Source organism: Giraffa tippelskirchi, chromosome 7 (assembly GCF_054371585.1).
Source record: "Giraffa tippelskirchi isolate mGirTip1 chromosome 7, T2T-mGirTip1v1.2.pri, whole genome shotgun sequence".
Classification (NCBI taxonomy): Eukaryota; Metazoa; Chordata; class Mammalia; order Artiodactyla; family Giraffidae; genus Giraffa; species Giraffa tippelskirchi.
This window is the reverse complement of record NC_137281.1, coordinates 150,387,079-150,408,480: the sequence shown is the minus strand read 5'-3', so window position 1 is coordinate 150,408,480 and position 21,402 is coordinate 150,387,079. Positions and strand designations below refer to the sequence as shown.

General features: G+C 42.4%; 1 protein-coding gene across 12 annotated transcripts in view; it reads right to left on the bottom strand.

Moving 5' to 3' along the window:
- The window catches only part of NRXN3 (neurexin 3), a 1,799,700-nt gene that overhangs the window by 537,636 nt on the left and 1,240,662 nt on the right, over positions 1 to 21,402 (bottom strand). The gene's annotated exons all lie outside the window — the stretch shown is intronic.

Genomic DNA, 21,402 nt, shown 5'->3' with positions numbered 1-21,402 from the left:
CCGACTCTTTGCGACCGCATGGACTGTAGCCTATGAGGTTCCTCCATCCTTGGAATTTTCCAGGCAAGAGTACTGGAGTGGGTTGCCATTTCCTTCTCCAGGGGATAGTCCCGACCCAGGGATAGAACCTGGGTCTCCCACATTGCAAGCAGACGCTTTTTACTGTCACTGCCACCAGGGACTCAGAGGGATGTTGGAGCCCAAGAAAATAGTCTGTCACTGCTTCTGCTTTTTCCCCATCTATTTGCCATGAAGTGATGGCACCGGACGCCATGATCTTAGTTTTCTGAATGTTGAGTTTTAAGCCAGCTTTTTCACTCTCCTCTTTCACCTTCATCAAGAGGCTCTTTAGTTTCTCTTCGCTTTCTGCCATAAGGGATAATAAATAATGTGGAGGCTCATTAAATATTGGTATCTGCATTTTCACTGTCATTCCAATCAACAACTTTGTATCTTATTTTTGAGCTTAGCTATGCCTTACACTTTGTTACAGCATCGTCCTTTTTGGTTTGTTTTGTTTTAACTCTAGGGGTCTGCTTGGATCTGCCACACAGGCTGACAACGCTTAATCAGACTTCCTTAGATAAGACTGACTGTAAAGCAATCCTTCAGTGTGTTAGAGCAGATATCTGACCTCACTCTCACACATTCCTGTAGACCTGAAACCATCAGAGTGGTTATAGCCAATTATGAAACCCCTTCTCTCCTGGCAACAACTAACCTCATCCTCTGAATTTGAACTGCAAACGGTTTTAGATATTTGCCAGTTCAACTTCCCTCTGTTTAAAAACTTCACATAAAGCAGTGCCCCGCAAGCTTTAACACACATAGGAATCCCACAGAGCTTGCGAAAATGCAAATTCTGACTCAGCGGGTCTGAATGGAGCCCGAGATGCTGCATTTCTCCCAGGTTCCCAGGCCTGCAGAGCACACTCTGAGTAGTAGGATTTGTAGTATGAGGTATCACAGTTTGCCTTCCCCTCATTGGACTTCCTGCTACAGTTGGTGGAGATTTCCCTGGGTGCTATCTGAGCAGTGGATAGCCCCATGCCTTACCTTTAAATGCTAAGAATATAGTTACAGTACAAAGCTGCAATGCAGGAGACCCCGGTTCAATTCCTGGATTGAGAAATGCTCTGGAGAAGGGACAGGCTACCCACTCCAATATTCTTGGGCTTCCCTGGTGTCTCAGACAGTAAAGAATCCACCTGCAATGTGGGAGACCTGGTTTTGAGTCCTGGGTTGGGAAGATACCCTGGAGGAGGGCATGGCGATCCACTCCAGTATTCTTGCCTGGAGAACCCCCACAGACAGAGGAGCCTGGCGGGCTATAGTCCGTGGGGGTGCAAAGAGTTGGACACAACTGAGTGACTAAGCACAGCATAGCACAAGGCATGCACCCACAATGACCGGTCCTAAAGGGCCTAGGAGCCAACAACTGTACGTAGGAGGCAACAAATTCAGAAAAAAAGCCCGTCCCAGCTGAATAACAACAAGGATCCAAAGACCTCGCAGTCCCTTTCCCAGAGATCTGCACTGTAATCCAGAAAATCATGTCTCATTAACCCTCTTAAATTACATTACCACAATTCTCATTTTCATCTATCTTCTCTGCATTCATTATATTTCACTTTTACACAATACAACTTTGAAATTTCTGAGTTCTAAGACTATAAAATGCTAAAAGCAACAGGCTTATTTATCGATTGATGAGGGCATTGAGAGGGCTAAGGCAACTGCCAACATATAAGAATTATAGTTGATTAAAGAATAAAGAACATTTCGCTAAGGACCAAACTTTTAAAAATTAAATAATGTCAAACACGCTATTTTATGTAGCATCATTCGGTTTTCTCAAAACACTTTATTAACTGACCTAACCTTCTTTTTCATAACACCTGAGTGAGGTTAGAACCTACTAACAGATGTTGTCAAATATTACAAATCTAATTTTATCTTTAAAAGCACACAGCACTCTATTATTAGGGAGGAAAAGAGGCACTCTATGTTTTTCCCTCACCCCTCACCTCCAAAAAACTGTGTCTATCTGTCTGTCTTTCTCACTCTCTCTCACACACACACACACACACATTCAGAGGTAAACCAGGAGGCTGCAATATGTCAAACCTGATCCATTTCATACTACAGCTGTGATTCACAGTCAAAATAACACAAGGAGGACAACCCAGTTTACTGTGAAAATAACTTCTCTCAAAACAGGCTCTATGAAAACATTTCAGAGAGAATTTCAAATACCTCCTTCAAACAGCTGTTTTTAATGGTTTCATAGGACAGGTTATACATAAAAGGAATGAGAACATCATTTAATAACACTACTAACTATACACACTTTACATATATCATCACATTTAATCTGCACAACAATTTTTCCAGATGATGCAGACATTTTAAAGAAAATGACAGCTTCCTTCAAAGTCACAGCATTATCTAAGAGGCAGTACTGAGACTTGAATGCAGGTCTGACTGATTCACACTCTGAGTTCTCCAAAGCTTTGCCTATAACCACTACATCAGTGTTTCTCAAATTTCAAATTTTCAGTGTGCAAACGGATCACCTAGGGAGTTTGTTAAGAAGAAGATTCTGATTCAGAATATCTGATGAGGGGTCTGAGACTCTGCGTTTCTAACAAGCTTCCAAGCAAAGTTGATATTGGTGGTCCAGAGACCATATTTTGAATAGCAAGACACTTTGACCGTGTTTCTTAAAGTATGGTCCCTGGGATGACAGCATCAGCATCACCTGGGACCTTGTCAGAGGTGCAAATTCTCCGGCCCCCCTGAGGCTTACTTCAGAGCAGGATCCCAGCAGTCTGTGACTTAATAAGCCCCTTGCAGACCCTGATGGTTTGAGAACCAAATGATTAATATCCAACATTTCCACAGATGTAAGCAATCTAACTCTATCCAGTCTGGCAGGATTTGTGGCTGAGTAGACATGATTCCTTCTCATTTTTCTAGGTCATACTTTCTGATTTACCTGAAAAATTTCACCACAGCTTTGGTTAAAAAGTAGCCTGGCCAGAGAAAAGCTCTTACTGTGAAGGTGACCTAGGTCCATTGCATTACGGGGGGACATTACTACAGTCTGTGGTGTGTGAGCCCCCACAGAGGTCATGGCGGGGATGCAGACACTCACCTCATCTAAATTGGGTGGGAATCTTTCTTTCTCAAAGTAGTCTTTCCACCGTGTGCCCGAACCATTCTTCCCTATTTCACTATGCTTTGTAAAACAAAGACTTAGTCTCACACTCTCATTCTAAACAGTGACTAAAAAAATAAGCGTTTTTCCTTAATCTGAGAAGAAACATGTCAAATAATCAACAATCACGAAAAGATAGTTATCTTAGATCTCCAGGTGGGATGTGCAGAGGAAAATTATAGTTCTTGGAAGACTCAGATAAATGGAAATGAGAGATTTTAATTGGATTAACTTAAATGAAAATAAACAATCTTCAACCAACACATTTGTAATAATAGTGATAATACAATTGTGCCTGCTGCATGCTAAGTCTCTTCAGTCGTGTCCAACTCTTTGTGACCCCACGGACTATAGCCCACCAGGCTCCTCTGTCCATGGGATTCTCCAGGCAAGAATACTGGAGTGGGTTACCATGTCCTCCTCCAGGGGATCTTCTGATCCAGGGATTGAACCCGTGTCTCCTGTGTCTCCTGCATCGCATCTTTATGTCCCTGTGAGAACTTGCTAATTCCAACCTAGCTATGCCTCAAAATTTCCCAACTTCTACATATGAAAATCAGTTAGAGGCTGATTGATCTTACAGTCAAGCATTGTTGCCACTCCCCACAGCCAGGTAACAGGACTTCTTTGGAGAATCAAAGTTGGGATGGAAGAAAGAAGTTTCTTTGATCTTGTATTTATAAGGGCAAAGTTACAAACTCAAACATAGGAAGAGATGAGCAGATCTCAGAGAGTCTTATAAGCCACATGCTAGTCTATGACATAATCAGAAGGCAGGAGAAATTTAAGAGAAGCACCTTAAATATTAAGTTTGTAAAATTAAAGACACCTAAAGAAACAGTAATTAAGTTTGGAAAACTTGAACTCAAGAGCCCATCTCTCCCCATTTGAGTGTTATAACATATCTGTTCTGTTGCAGGGGTCCCCAACCTCTGGGCCACTGACCGCTACCTTCTGCCAGATCAGCAGTGACATTAGGTTAGAAATAAAGTTAAAGTGAAAGTCGCTCAGTCATGTCCGACTCTTTGCGACCCCATGGACTTAGTCCAGGGAATTCTCCAGGCCAGAATACTGGAGTGGGTAGCCTTTCCCTTCTCTAGGGGATCTTCCCAACCCAGGGATCAAAGCCAGGTCTCTCGCGTTGCAGGCAGATTCTTTACCAGCTGGGCTACCAGGGAAGCCCAAGAAGACTGGAGTGGGTAGCCTATCCCTTCTCCAGCGGATCTTCCCGACCCAGGAATCGAACCAGGGTCTCCTGCATCTCAGGCAGATTCTTTACCAGCTGAGCCAAGATAAAGTGCCCAGTAAATATGTGTTGAATCATCCAAAGCCATTCCCCCACTCTCAGTCCATGGATAAACTGTCTCACATGAAATCGACCCCAGGGGCCAAAAAGGTTGAGGAGCACTGTTCTGTAGGATCACACTTGGTCCTCTAGCCATTCCTGGGCATCCTGAGATGCAGAGTTAGTAGGTATCTTGCAGGGACAGAGTAGCACAGAGATCCTCATGTTGCTCCAGATTCCGAAGAGATAGACCCTGTAAAGCTTTGAGGAAAAGAAATCACCTCTTCTACAATTTTCAGGCACACACATCAGTTCATTATAACAGATGCACTCTCTGGAAACAATGAGACGTACAATCAAAGTAGAAGGCCAACCGAAACAGAACAAAGCCATATATCTGCATTCTTTCCCCGAAGTCATCATTAGAGCTATGAGCCCCTGCATCTGCGAGGGACTTCCATTTGGGCTTGCTTAGTTACGAGGCTACATTCACTTCAAGCTATCCAATTGGTTCCAACAACTTTAATGATCCTAACAAAGATGAAGATATTAAACATAGCTCATTATTAGTCAGAAGGCTGCCATGTTCCCTGCTGTATAATTAACTCCTTTCATTCAACACATTTAAAATAGCATCAATGAAGAATATTTAATTACCTCCTTCCAGAAGAAGGTCCTGACTCAGATTCAGTAGCCAGTTTCACAACGCGGTCCAATATAAATGGTTCTTAAAATAATGTTTCTGCTGACTATGGGGGCAGCTTAAGCCCAGAAATTTAAATCTGAGGAAGAGAAATTTTGTGACAGAACTGAAAGAAACACATCTTCTTTAGTCTGCCATTTATTTTTTTACAAAATAGGTGAAGCATTATTACTGGCAGTATGTTTTCCCAAGGAATTTAAAATATGTGACCCATGTCACAAGAAATAAAACCATAATGATAGGGGAAAAGTGACGGATAAATATTTGTGATCAAGATGTATCAAATCTATAGGGAAATATATCAGATACAGGTTTCTTCACCAGTTTGACCTTGACTTTGCTCATAATCCATCCACTATACTGTGAGAATATGGGCATGGAAATCACAAGAGTGACAACTTAGATAATGCTTCAGTTATGCCTCCAGGGTGGAAAGGGACAGAGCGCAGGTGATGCGGCTAGGCATCCTTGCTTTCAGGGCATGCAGTCTTATTCAGTGAATACGGCACCCACTCTATATAGCCTTATATTGTTTATTACTGCAGCCTTTGGGAAAACATCGCTGAAGCCTAAATCCGAAAAGAAAGGATGGCTAGTCTCAATGAAGATGTTGACAGACCATACCACTCGTTTGCCATTCTAAATGCAAGGGCATTTTGTGATTATTGCCTCCAAAGAACAGAATCACTTATAAGTCTTTTTTCTCTGTATCATCACCGTCATCATCACAGTCACCCAACCTGTACAGAGTTCTAACCATGGGCATCCCAGTGTACTTGATACTGTAGTGGAGAGTTGGCTGGGGTCACCCTGTGTCCTAATTTTCTCTGGGGCATTTTTATCTTCTTCTCATTGTCTGTAGACTCATACAACTATTGAAGAGGTCACTTATTTCTTCTTCCCTAAGGGAGAGCACATGAGATGACAACTTTGAGGCTTCAGGATTGCAAGAACTGGAGGGGGTGGGGAATCATCACAGTTCATGCATTCTAGCAGCTGTAGTCTGGAAAAGTTATAATTTCCTAATACCTAGACTCTCCCCGCCTCAAGATTCCCTGAGTTACTTTTGGAAACCTTTTCCTCCAGACTTTGCTTTGGTTCTCTGAAGTACCCAAAAGCCTTTCTATAAATTTCTAACTTACTGAAGGCAGCCTAATCCAGTTTCTGTTGCTTACAATCAAAGAGCCTTAACCGATGCAAATCTGGGACGTATTAGAAGGCCTAAATAAGCCGATGACGCCGTTGGCTGGAATTGACAAATGCAAAGAAAGTATAAACAGCATTATAAGGCAGCTAATGCTAAGTGACAGATACCTGGGGACAGGCTGGGGACGTAAGACAATGATGACAGGCAGCATAAAGGGGCTTCTTGAACATTTTAGGACTGGTCTTCACTAAATGCAGAAGAGCATCTTGGGGGTGGGGAAGGATAGAATCAAATAGTGGAGATAAATATTGGGTTGGCCAAAAAATCCATTTATTTATTTTTTCTGTAACATCTTAATATCTCCTTCAGTCCTTAATATTGCCTATCATAATTTATGAGTTTAATAATTCATATTTCCTTTTTGCTTCAGATGGAGAATCCAATATACATACACATATAAAAATATATATATATATATACATACACACACATATATGCCCTCTTTTCTAGGACATCTCTCCCTTTATAGGAAGGAATACAAAATATGGCATACACTTTCCCTCAAGATGCCTGTTTTTAAAAGAGGGATGTGATCGCCAAGAAATGAAGTAGGGAGAAAACATAGGGCTAACATAACTTCAGCCTTTTCTGCCGCACCTACTGCAAGGAAGAAAAAAAGTCAACTGTCATGCTATTTGCCTCCAAAATTACTTCCTTTAATGGGAGGGGAAAAAAAGCAAAATAAAACAGTCACCCAGTGCAAACGGATCCACAAGCTCACACACATGCTGCCGTGCCAACAAATCCCTTTTCTTTAAAATAAAAGCTCCTCAGATTGTAACACAAGAGTACATCCCCTGTAGCTGCAATCAACATTTTGACAGAGAAACAGCACATTTCTCGACAGCGATTAGAGGAGCACTCAGGTTCCACTGGTTAGCTTTTTGCCTCCCCAAGGAGAGGGAAGGGAAGCCCTGGGCAACTTGGAAGCTGGATAATGTTGACACTTCCTTAATCACAGTCTGGTAGGCAGGGCTGGTAGTATGTACAGCTCTTCCTACTTACAGTGGGGTTAAGTCTCAATAAATCCATTGTAAGTCGAAAATATCCTGAGTCAAAAATACATTTGTGCTCTATCGCTCAGGGGTGTCAGACTCTGCGACCCCATGGACTGTAGCCCACCAGGCTCCTCTGTCCATGACATTTTTCAGGCAAGAATCCTGGAGCAGGTTGCTATTTCCTACTCCAGGGGATCTTCCCAACCCAGGGATCGAACCTGTGTCTCTTGCGTCTGCTGCGTTGGCAGGCAGATTCTTGACCACTGTGCCACCTGGAAAGCCCCCCTACTACACTTGATCCTAGCCAAAAGGCCGAGAAGTGAAATGCATTTAGTACAGCAAACCTACTGAGCATCGCAATTCAGCCCAGTCTACCTTTAACATTCTCACAACACTTAAATTAGCCTACAGGTGGGCAAGTCATCAGACACAAAGCCTGTTGTGTGATAAAGCAGTGGATTTCTCATGTAACGGTACTGAAAGTGAGAAGCAGAACAGTGGGAGAGGCCCTCTATATATTTATGTGGTTGGAAGCATATCGGTTGTTGACCCTTGTGATCATGTGGCCGACTGGAAGCTACTGCTGCTTCTGCCCAGCATCGGGAGAGAGGATCACACTGCATATCACTGGCTAGGAAAAAGGTCAAAATTCAAAGGATGGTTCCTACTGCGTGCATATTGTTATCACACCACCTTAAAGTCCAAAACTCCTAACTGAACTGTTGTTAAGTTGGGGACCATCTCTCTCTCTAGGGCCACACAGCCTTTTCTCCAGTCAAATGTCTAACACAGAAACAGATGTGAATTGAGACAGATCCTCTTTCAATATTTTACGTCAGTTTATAAAAATAAAGTTAATAGTATTATTTTATGTATCAGTTTCAAAGGAAGTATTCACTACTAGTTCCAAATCACAGCTTCAAACTCTGCTAATTCATGAAGCAAACACTGGAGGAAGCAGAAAACATCAAAACAATGTCCTAATCCTTGATTATCCACCACGCTAAAATGATAACTTTTGCTGGATTCTGATTGTAGCCTCCTCAGTGTGGCCTTTCTTCCACACTGTCTCTTTATAGTATCCTTGGCACTTAGCTGCCGGGATGATTTGTTTTAAGCTATGTAAATACAATTATGTGAAACTCAAAGACCTTTCATGCACAATTTGGCTGTCAGGATCTCTCAGGTCTCATTTTACCCCCTGTCCTGCTGACTCACTGTATTATAGTCACCAGCCTCCTTCCTGTTCCTCATATAAGTCAACTGCATTCCTGTTTCAGGGTGATCACACCTGCTATCCCTTCACCTGGAATGTTCTTTCTGTATATGCTTATGGCTTGTCATCTCACCTCCTTTGGTCATCTGTTTCAATATCACTTCCAAAGAGAAGTCTTCTCGGACCATCCCATCCAAGTAGTATCCCCTCGCTATCCCACCATCTCTATTTTTTCTTCAAGGCTCTCATCACCACTTGAAAGTATACACCAATTCCCTCTTCGGTTTAATGTCAGCATCCTTGACTAGACTGCCCTTTCTGTTAAGGCAAAGGCTGTGTGTTGCTTCCTGTCCCATCCCCTAGGTTTTACACACTTCCTAGGGCATAGCAGGCATTCAGTTAAAAAAAAAACATCTGTGAATGAATGATTGTACTATTTTACAATAACATGTTACTTTCAAGTTTACTTTTTTTTTTTTTTTTTAATTTAGGACCTAAAACAAGCCTAGAAGCATAGCCTCTCAGGACCCAAGATGGGCACACAGCGTTATTCACGTTTGGTTAAAAAAAAGAGAGAAAGTGATACAGCATGTTAAAGAGATTAATTCAGATCCTCACAGCTGTTAAATTTCCCTGCCAGCATTTGAACTTGAGGATATCTGAAGGTGCCTGAAAGCATCAGGATGTTAGGTCCAGCTAAGACTGGGATTTCTCCCCAGGAGTCATTGTGGATGTTTTTCTAACAATTTCAGCATCAGGAGTGGACAGAGGAGAAAGCTGGAAAAGACCAGAGAGCCTCATTTGTCAGAAAAAGGCGTATCTCCTCTGCCCCCTCGTTGGTTCCCCTTCTTCTTCCCATATCAGGCCATAAACTAGGGCCTGAGGACTCATTATCCCAGCCGTCTGAGGCCTCTCTCCAATGATGGGGAGAAGGGCTCCACCCACTACATCATCTTAATCAGCAACTTAGAAAACAGAGTCACATAAAAACAGCAGCAGACCTGAAAAAAGTGCAGTAATTGCAGTAGCGCTGCTAACTAACCATCCGGGCTCCGCTTTCGCATAATTAAGAAGGTGGTTTACGACAGGCATCTGTGGCATTTAAAACACGAAGAGGAAAAGCAGCAGAACGTACCACACCAGGAGTCCTATAGTCACTGAACGGAGAGAAGGTGAGGAATAAGGCTAAATCCAGAGAAAACAGTCTCTTTTTCACTAGAGTCTCTTTTTCCCCCACTGTCTTTTTTTCTTCTTTCCCCTACTGCAAAAAACACGAGTAGCCAAGGGGATAATTTAGCAACTAAGCTTTTGCAAAGGTAGCTGCTGTGTGCTTAAATTACCAGAGAAATGCTTTCAATTGCTCCCTTTTAGAATGAAAGCACTGCATGGTATTTTCCCAGGATTGGAGCTTTGCACGCAGCAGGGGGGTGCAGGGGAGTGCTGGAAAGGAGGATGGGGATGAGAGAAAGATGGCTAGTAAGGATAAAACTCTACTTTATCTACTTTGAGATATGCAACGTTAGAGAACAGAAAACAGGCTGGTCATTATATACCTAAGGAAGGCACCCCACCTAGCACCTCTCAAGAAAGTCTGCCGGCAAAACAAATCATTCTTCTAGTCAACAAACACTTAGTGGTCTCCTACTTGTGCCAGACACTGGGCTAGATGCTGGGAACACAAAAACAAATAAAGAAATCAACTCTGCACTCAAAAGGACCTCAGAGTCTACGAAGGAAGAAGTGAAGTGAAGTGAAATGAAAGTGAAAGTCACTCAGTCATGTCCGACTTTTTGCTAACCCGTGGACTATACAGTCCATACTGGAGTGGGTCGCCTTTCCCTTCTCCAGGGGATCTTCCCAAACCAGGGATTGAACCCAGGTCTCCCCCATTGCAGGCGGATTCTTTACCAGCTGAGCCACCAGGGAAGCCTGTCTATGAAGGGAGAAAGCCCAAATAATCAGAAGCCAATGTGGATTAGTAACGTTGGTGAATACCAAGCGGTGAGAAAATGCAGAGGAAGGAATGCTTGAGTTTGTTTAGAGAAAGTTTCCTCAAATAGAGCAGGCATTCAAGGAATGTTTCTGAATAAGAGAATCAATATAACAATAGATCGATCAATTCATTTTTAAGGGAGGAACCACAGGAGCCTGGTCACGCGAAGGGGCAGAAGTTCACAAAGACTCAAACAAGGAAACAGCGCATACAAAGATGTGTAAGCCCGACCTTAAAGGGCACATTAAGGGGCCAGGAAGAGCTGGGTATGAGCTCTTCCCGGATGCAGACTGGTGAGTGGTAGGAAATGAGGCTGGTAAATCAAAGTCCATGTCAGCTTCTAAGTAAAAATCTGCTCTGACCAAGACTACAAAGAAAATGAAAATCAAAGGCAAGCAAACCACTTAGAACCTTTCCATTATAGCAGAGGCGAAACAGGCCACAAGCCCAGGAGTTAAGGTCTCCTTCAGCGATGCAGTTCTGAGATCTGGTGATTCTTGTATGGTGAACATGGGCCCACCCGTGTGGAGCAAACATAGCTAAAGCAGCCATGCAGATAAGTGACAACACTGAAGCCATGTGTCACTACAAAACACTCGTGAGCTGTCCCATCGGACCAGCAGACCTCCTTATCTGGGGAGGGCAAGGGGGATGAGCATCTGTTTGAATCAAATGCCATCAAAAAATTTCAACAATGACAGGAGCAAAACAGGTAAACTGTGCAGTACTTACACACACACACACACACACACACACACAGCAAAAGCCTTATAAAACAGAAGAAAACCTTTTCAGTGGTGGTGTTTATACCTTGGAAAAACATACACAAATTCTTTGATATGCCTCGATAGAGAACAAGACAAAAGACCAGTACTTTGATACTGTAAAAATTATTCTTGCAAAGTGCACTGAAATTATAGTTTTTGGCACCTCCTCCTAAATCATAAGGGAGGCAGAGAATTAAAGGTGAAGGCCCTGAAAATCGCCATGGGTTTTCCAGGTTCAGATCCAGGGTTGCCTATATAAAGAAAGCGTTGATACCATTTCTGAAGTCAAAATTTGGAGAGCACTGGTTATAACAGTGAGATGATAGAAAGTTGAAAAGAGATCTTTCAAGTTTGGCAGATCCGGTTTGTTATAGATCCCCTCAGTCTAATAACAGCCAAACGAGGGCCTCTGAATCCCAGCAGTTCTCTCCTGTTCTAAAGGTAAATTCCAGCCAAGCAGGGGCCAGATGGTCCTTTTTGTCTAGGCAAGGCTGTGGAGAGGTCAGGAAGACAAACAACCCATATACTCTGTGCATAAGTGTGGGGCCACAGTTCCGTGCATTTTCAATGCACATTTATAGGCCAGGATGATACAGAGAAATCTTATTTCCATTTCTTCACATAGACAAAATATTTGCTAATATGCAGCTCATTCCAGTGCATTCTAAGCTTCCACAGAAAACATACTATCAAGCTTTCAATATCTGTGACATTCACAATATCTACGATACCTTAGTATCAATGATGCTACTCTCATCATCCCTAAAATGCATCTTTAAAAAGAACAGTCAGCCAGCCACACCAGTTGGGGTAAAACTGAGCATGTGTTTTTGGGAAGAGACCAAAACCCCAACTTGTTTAGCCCAATGTGAAATTTAATTCTCTGAAGGAATCGTCACTTGAGCCACTGAATTCTTTCTGCATGTGATTTATCTGGAGATGAAGGGGGATTTACACAATTATGGGGCGTATTTCACATTCTATTTGTTTCGCTTCACTCTAACTTAGTGACCAAGTACGGGTTTCTTAATCTTTCTGGGAAAGATCACACAGGAAGGTAAAACATCAATTTAATTGGAAAAACCGAAAGCGCTACATCAAGGTACACAAGTTGCTAAGGCACTGAGTCTCTTCCTGTTCTCTGTGCTTCCTGCTTTGGAGATAACGCTTGACGTTCCTACTTTAGCTCCTTCTGTGGGGATGGACCACACTCTCACTGCTGCTCCTGATGTCATTCTCAGGGCCAGTGTCACCTCCTCGCTGGCCACATGGACACCCAGCAAGCCAACATCGGCTCAGACAGGCCCCAATTCAGTAGCCACCTAAAACCAAGGGCCTGCCAACCACCTCTGTTTATGGTTATTTCAGAAAACAAGAGATACACATGACACAGGTCTCCGGAATGAATGAAGCATCCGTTGTGCAGCCTTCCGGGTCTAAAACCTTGGTGTTTTCTTCCTTTTTTGCTTCTCTTAAACCTCACTTTGAATCAATCACCACATCCTAGTGACTGAATCAATCACTACATCCTAGTGACTCTTTACTTGGAAATTCCTCAAGTCAGATCCTTCCACCATTGCAGCTCCTTTCTGACCACCAAACTCGTACCATCTCACTCCTGGACTCCCAGGATAACTGCCTTGCTAGGCTTTACACCACCAAATTCTGACACAACATCTCCATTTCAATTTACTAGAAGTCTACTTTGATCATGTTAATTCAAATGTTTAAAACCATTGATCACTCTCCATTACCTAGAGGATAGCATTCAACCTGGCCCTTCAAAGTTCAACTTCTTCTGATCTTCCCAGATTTATCTCCCACTAAGTAAGCAGTTCTGGACAAGGAAATGACAACCCACTCCAGTATTCTTGCTGGAGAATTCCATGGACAGAGGATCCTGGAGAGCTACACTCCATGGGGTCACAGAGTCAGACATGACTGAGCAACTAACACACACACACACACGCGCGCGCGCACACGCGCACGCAAGTAAGTAGTTCTCAGACAGATCTCATACTTTCTCATCTCTATGTTCTTACCTAAGCAGGGCTCAGCAAACCACAACCAAATCCTGGCCATCAGCTGTTTTGGTAAATAAAGTTTTATTGAAACACAGGCTCACCCACTTGTTTACATATGATTTATGGCTGCTTCATGTTACAACAGTTGAGTAGTAGACATAGAGGCTGTACGGCTTGCAAAGCCCAAGGCTGGCTTCGTGAGTCTTACCTAAACTGCTGTAACACCGGGCGTTACATAATCTGATACAGGGTGCTCGGGGCTGGTGCACTGGGATGACCCGGAGGGATGGGATGGGGAGGGAGGTGGAAGGGGGGTTCTGAAAGGGGAAAATATGTACACCCATGGTGGATTCATGTCAATGTATGGCAAAACAAATACAATACTGTAAAGTTAAAAAATAGAAAATAAACTAATTGAAAAAAATAATAAAAACACACACTCAAAGACAAAATTGTTATTAAGGATTTCAAGATGGGGACAGGAGAACACTGAACTAAGTTTAGATTATGTAACGCCCTATGTACAGTAGTTTAGGTAGCAATGTCCCCTAAAAGCAGGGAGCTTCCCTGGTGGCTCAGTGGTAAAAATTCTGCTTGCCAATGAAGAAGACACAGGTTCAATCCCTGATCCGAGAAAATTTCCCTGGAGAAGGAAATGGCAACCCAGTATTCTTGCCTGGGAAATTTCATGGACGAGGAGCCTGGAGGGTTACAGTCTATGGGGTCGCAAAGAGTCGGACATGACTTAATAACTGAATGCACGCAGTCATGCTAAGAACAGGATTCCGGTAGGCAGACCTGTGACGCATGATGCAAGTTCAAGGAGACTCAAATGGATTACAGAGTAAGAGTGTAACATCCCACTGACAGTCCTCAGAGGCCACATTTTTACTTGGAAACAAAACTTGATTCAAACATGTCAAAAAAAAAAAACAAAAAACTAGCATTTGAAGACATACAAATTACCAAGGAATCCTATCACAATCTTTCTGACTCACACTACTTCCAAGAATTTGTGAAGCACCAAACTCGACAAAGACGACAAAGAGGGAAAGGGAAAGAGAAACCACCCATTGGTTCTTTTCTTTTCAGTCCCTTCTTGTGGAGTGAAAGTCACTCAGTCAGGTCCTACTCTTTGCGACCCCATGGACTGCAGCCCGCCAGGCTCCTCTATCCATGGGATTCTCCAGGCAAGAGCATCGGAATGGGTGGCCATTCCCTTTCTCCTGGGGATCTTCCCAACCCAGGAACTGAACCTGGCTCTCCTGCATTGCAGGCAGATTCTCTACCATCTGAGACACCAGGGAAGCCTAATTAGTAAGTCAAAGGCAGGGAATATTCATGGCACGTGCGCCTCAAGAGGTGAGAGAAAAACAATTGAGTCAGCCTGTGCTGGGTTTCCACTTTTCTGGTAAGAACAAGATATGTATGCACTGCATGAGTTATGAAATGGGAAATGTTTCCTACTTTGGTAATTCTGCATGAAGTAAAAGTTCTTATGCTTGCATTTAAAACTGGCATCGTATAATATAAAGATGGATGGCAACATTCACGTTAATAATTTAAAATTTTAAATTGTCTTTACTTAGAATCGCATTAAATCACAGGTATAAAACAGTGTGACAAGTTGAAAGAGGGAAATCATGGAAGGAGGGAAAATGCCTTATGTTTTAGTATTTAATGGTACTTTGTTGTTGCTTTTTGTATAAGGAACCACATTTGCATTTTGCACAGTGTCTGCAGATTAAGTAACCAGCCCTTAAAAAACCTAAAATATTTAGTCTCTTTCCGGAAAATATCTTGCCATTGGTCCTAATATGATGACCCATACAGTAGGCATTCCTGCCTCATTTCTGCCCCTAAAAACATACCTTTTCTTCAAGTTCCCACCAAAACATTAGCTCCTCTCAAAATCGTATTATGTTCACCAATGGTACTAAAGTAACTCCTCTTATAAGTTGTATCTGTGCATTTCATGTGAGAATTAAGCATGTTCATGTTTGCAGTAGCCACTGTTGTTTCTAACTGGAATAAAACACTTTTAATTATCTTTTCTGATTATTTCTGCCACTAACGTGTAAGCCATTCAAGAAAAGCAACCATAAATAAGGGAAAGATATGATAAGAGAAAACAAACCGTGTCACTGTTTTTAGGAATAAATAAATAAATAAATAAAGCCATTGTAAGTAAAAGCTTTTCTTATCTGGGCATCCATTAACTCATCATTTGGGAAACCATGGTGCTATGCTAGAGTCTGTGGCAACCAAATAAATTAATCAGAAGGCCTCTGCTCTCAAGCGTACATAATCTAATAAGGACCACAAACATGTTCACACAATAATATAGCATAATGCACTATAATAATAATAGTAATACACTACTATTATTATAGTAACACAGGATATAATGATAATAATAATAATACCTGGGATTGATATAAAAGAGGTACAGGATAAAATGCTGTGGGAATTAATGGGTTTCAACTGAGACAGAGTAGAGAACGCCTCATGAGACGGGAATGACATTGGAACTGAAGTGAGAGGGTAGGTGGAATTTGGATCTTGGATGGGCAAAGAGCAGCGCGGGTGAAGGGAACTGGACAAGCAGAGGCCTGGGAGTATGGATGTGTGTGCTGGTGTGGAAAAGTACTCATCAAAGTGGGGCTTCCCCTGGTGACCACCAGCCACTGCCGCGGGAGTCTGGCCAGATATATACAACACCCTGTGAGGGAAGATCCTATGGCTCCAACTCTCATCACTCCACTTCTGATCCTCAAATCAAGAATCTATATGGTGTTACAAGAAAAAGATAAAAACCTATTTATGAGTCTACACCAAGGAGCCTCCAGCAGAGTAATAGGTTCTTCCAAACTACAGCAGTGCTGGAGAAGTTGCAAACGCAGTGATATATCCTCTGATAAAGAAGGAGCCCTTGGGGTGGCATCGAGGAAAAGACTATTTATCATAGCTTATAATCTATGACATAATTATGATATTATGACATTAGGACAGAATCTGGCTTCTGACATTGCCTATAAACTTCCCCCTTGAGCTGTCATTCTAGGATACAGGGTGTGGGAAAAAAGAGGAAGGGAGGGAGAGAGGGAGAGAAGGAGGGAATGAAGGAAAGGGAAGAGAAGGGAAAGAGAGGGGGAGGGATAGAAGAAGCGAGGAAGGAAGGAGAGGAGGGAGAAGGAAGAGAGAAGGAGGGATGAATGGAAGAGAAGGAAGGAAGGGAAGGAGAAAGGAGGAGAAAGGAGGAGAAAGGGAGGGGAAACAAGGGCAAAACTGCTTCTGATTATCCATCTCAAGATTAGAGACTGAACACTTTTGGGGCCTTTCTGAAAAAGGGTCCCATGTTTTCATGATGATGAAGAATGGTGGAGATAAGAGTGTGTGGTCTCAGGAGAACCTACAATCAGAGAGAGGATCTGGCTAGATTCCATGCTTAAAGTGTTACACCCAGGCAGGACGTTGAAAACAATCCTTTTTCCTTTCTTTCCAAAATCTCTGCCCATGGATGAAGACACACAATCAGGTAACATGTGCCATCTGGCAGAGTCCTAGAATCTGGCTTCTGACATTGCCTTAGCTGCTTTACCTCAAGGCAAACATGGCTCTTTTATACTCATTTCAAAGAGGAGTTTCTGGGCACCTGGAGTAAGGAGGGGAATGAAAGAGACAGAAATGGACCAAGGTCAGAGGCCTCCAATATTGCTTTCGTTTTATTCCAACTGTTCCTTCCTGAGAAAATACAAAAGATTTTCTGTTTCTTAAATCAGAAAGAACAAGCAGGCTTTAAGATGAAAGACGCTGTGGCATAGCATGAAAGGTAAGCCCTTGGAGTCAGATGACTCCGAATTGAGACTCACGCAAGCTACTGATTCTTCTGGCTTTCAGGTTCCTTACTGTATAGTTGGGATAATAGTACCTCCCCTCATAACGAGGTCCTGGGGGTTAAACAATAGTATATAGAGTCATAATCCAGCCTGGTGCCAGACATATCGTTGGCACCCAGTAAGCCGTACTGTTAATGTGATTTAGGGATATGGGCTAGGGACTCATTTCTGCACTGGGGTCTTTGAGGAGGAAAAGGGATGAGATGCTGCACCCTGTGGCCTCTGCTCCCCATCTGAAATACATTATCATCACTTCCAAGTCTTAAATTATGTAAAACACATCCCTGTGGTACAAGTACTGAGCAAATGGTAATGATGTCACTTTGGCAAAGAATGTAAATATCAATGCAAATGGACAGCTCTTGGAGAGGCAGCAGCTTTTAGCTCATCACTGAAGCAGTCCTCTCCAAAAGATTTAGACAACAAAACCACAATGGCAGAGGGCACACACAGGCCTCTGCCATTCGGGCAAGGGGAGCTCTGTTCCCTTTCAGAGTAATGTATCTCAAAGAGAAGCTGTATTTCACAAGCACACTGTCCTCTCACAGACAAGCAAGCGCTGTGCACACAGGCAAGTCAGTGTTTGAAGGCAACACATATGCAAGGTGCCACATCGAAGTGGCAGGCAGCTTGCAGCCCTGCGTGCTGATTCCCGGCAGCACCCTTGGAGGAGGGGTTGACCGCCACAGTCTTGGCAGGAAGAGAGGGAGACCTTCTTGAACACGCACACGTTCACCTAGGGCAACAGTTCTTACCCTGTCTGCTTACAGAGAGGTGTGCAAAGCCAGATGAATAGATATTAGAGCACTAAATGACAGCGGGGATCAGCGAGTAATATAAACATTCGAGTCTTTACTTTCCTGTTCAAAGACAATTATAGACACCTGTCCACCACGGTTTGCTGTGACTTTGAGAATCTACCACAATTACTCCCAGACCCCCAAATGGTAAGCAACAAACTGACTCCTACAGCAAGAGTAAACTGTAGAACTGAGAGGTACCAATGCATGAGGCAAGTGTGAGCCCTCTGTAACCTTGCCAGCGCCAGCATGGCACAATGTTGGCTCTTCACTGCCTGGCCAGAGTGCCCTAGATAACTCTCATCATCTTTGGCATCAGAACTCTAGGGTCAGGAAATCACAACTCTCTAAGAGGTCAAGCAAATGCCATATGTTAAAGGAGAGACGAAAGCAATGAAGTAGATTATTCTAATGCTGCTTTTCCAAACCTACAGAAAAAAAAATATGCTAAAAAAAAAGATGGACAAAGAGCAGGACCAGGGAATTGGGCTTAGATGAGAGAAATCAAAAGCCAGAGATAAGTGCATACAGACCTTATGTTTCCCTGAATAATTCAGGACTTAGACTGAACTGACATATCTAGACAAAGAGGGAAACTGGAGTTTTTAAAGAACAGGACCTTTGGAAACTCCTGGGAAATGCTTGGGGGCTGTTTTATGTTTTCATCATATATACACAAATGCACATGTACATATAATATATAGCACATATGAGATACACACACACGCACACACACATATATATACACATACTGAAAAGACTGCTTATGTTCCAAGGATAAAGCTATTAGATACTAGGAAATTCTGCTCAGAAATCCACAGATGTTCTCTTTTTCAGAGAAGATGACTTGAAAGTTTTCAGACTTCACTCTTTCTATCCCAACCCAAACCCAATGGCTCACCACTCCAAATATGGCTAACCAAACCTACCCATCCAAACATCTCCAGTTCTTTTTCCCACCCAATGTTCTGACATACCCTCATTACTAATCTCGAAACCTGGTATGCTTCTTAGAATTTTCTCTGTACCCATCCCTATGGAGCAAAAAAAAAAAAAAATCATAAACCTCTTTATTTGATCCACAAATTTATGGTATACTATTGAATATAGCCAGAGCCTGAATATCAGTACTATTTATCTAACTGAACTATTTTCTCTTTCTGCAAACCTGTCTATTCTTCTAATTAATTTGGAGTTATTTAGGAAGGAGTTCTTGCTTCCCTGAAATTGAGTGTGAAAGTCTATGTGTGCATATATGTGTGTATTTAATTCAGTATCTTTTATCTATTTTTCAAAAGAAGATTAAATCTTTCCATCTCTCTTTAGATTTTATCAAATCTAAAATGCTGGCTTCCCTGGTGGGGCTTCCCTGGTGGCTCAGATGGTAAAGCGTCTGCCTGCAATGCGGGAGACCTGGGTTCGATCCCTGGGTCATGAAGATCCCCTGGAGAAGGAAATGGCAACCCACTCCAGTACTCTTGCCTGGAAAATTCCATGGACAGAGGAGCTTAGTAGGCTACAGACCATGGGGTTGCAAAGAGTCGGACATGACTGAATGACTTCACTTTCTTTCTTTAAAATCCTGGCAGCATCATTCCTTTTTCTAGCCTTCTCTTCTTATGGTCTTGATTCTATCTGCTTTAACTCAATAACATGACACAATCCCTGGTCAAGCTCCTTCTGGGGGAAGAAAAGCAAAAAAAAAAGCAAGTAAGGACCTGCACAACTGAGCTCAGATTTGTCTCTCTCTCTCTCTTTTTTTTTTCTTTTTTGAGAAATCCATAGTTCCACACCTATCAAACACTTCAAGATTCTTGGGCCTTAGCAAATATTTTATAACATCAGCAATATAAATAATGTACATATATCACCATTAATGTATCCTCATACAAGGAAAACATCTCTATAAGCATGTACTTTTGAAGGTAGTGGGGCATCCCATTATTGGAATTATTGTATACAAAATATTAATAACAACATTGTGCAAAGTGTTAGTTGCTCAGTCGTGTCTGACTCTTTGCAACCCTATGGACTGCAGCTCACCAGGCTCCTCTGTCCATGGGATTCTCCAGGTAAGAATACTGGACTGGGTTGTCATGCCTTCCTCCAGGGTATCTTCCCAACCCAGGAATCAAACCCGGGTCTCCTGCATTGTGGGCAGATTCTGGGAAGCCCAATAACAATGTTACCTGTTAAGAACAGTGCCCCATAGGTCTAGACTAATATTCCATGCCCCATTACTCTGTCTTAGTTCAAACTGTTAGAGTTTCTTTATATTGAACAATAGTTGACCTTTCTATTTCTAAGCATGGATTCCATTTCTTTCCATTAAAGCAATATTCTATTAAAGCACAACTAATTCTTCCTTTAAAAATATGATTTAGCATATGTATTGCAGCAGACAAAGTACCCCCAACCCATCCTCTGTCATTACTGCAGTCACTCCACACATGAGCCTTCTATAATCCTTTAACAGTCATCTTCATGTTATAGGTTCAAGACCCATCTCTTCAGGTTTTCTTTTTCAAAATGCTTTGTAGTGTGTGAATGCAATGGAGGTGTATAAATATAATACCCTTTATCTGACCAGCACCATGCACATAAGAATTAATTATGCTGCTGCTGCTGCTAAGTCACTTCAGTCATGTCCAACTCTGTGCGACCCCATAGACGGCAGCCCACCAGGCTCCGCCATCCCTGGGATTCTCCAGGCAAGAACACTGGAGTGGGTTGCCATTTCCTTCTCCAACTCATGAAAGTGAAAAGTGAAAGTGAAGTCGCTCAGTTGTGTCCAACTCTTTGCAACCCCATGGACTGCAGCCTACCAGGCTCCTCCGTCCATGGGATTTTCCAGGCAAGAGTACTGGAGTGGCTTGCAAATTAATTATGGGTCATGGTTATTTTAGCAGCTGATCATCCACATTGAGTTTGTGGTCAGCTAAAATCCTCTGGCTTGCTTTGCAGGAATTTCTGTCAAAACAGATCTCCCAAAACAAACTGTGTTTATTCATTCATTTATTCTAGTGTAAGAGGATAGATTCTAGAATGAGAAAAAATTAAACTTGATTGCAGACACAATATTTTCAAGCCACAGGAACTTAAGGAATCAATTTATTTAATTTTTAGTTTTCTCATCTGGAAACAAATAATTCCATATCATAGTTTCCCTCAAGGAATTCTGAGACACAAAATGCCAGGCATAGAGTAGGTGTTCAAGAAATGTTGGTTCCCTGTTCATTTCACTTTATGGTTTCAGATTATTAAAAAAAAAAAGTTTTGATCTGGTATTT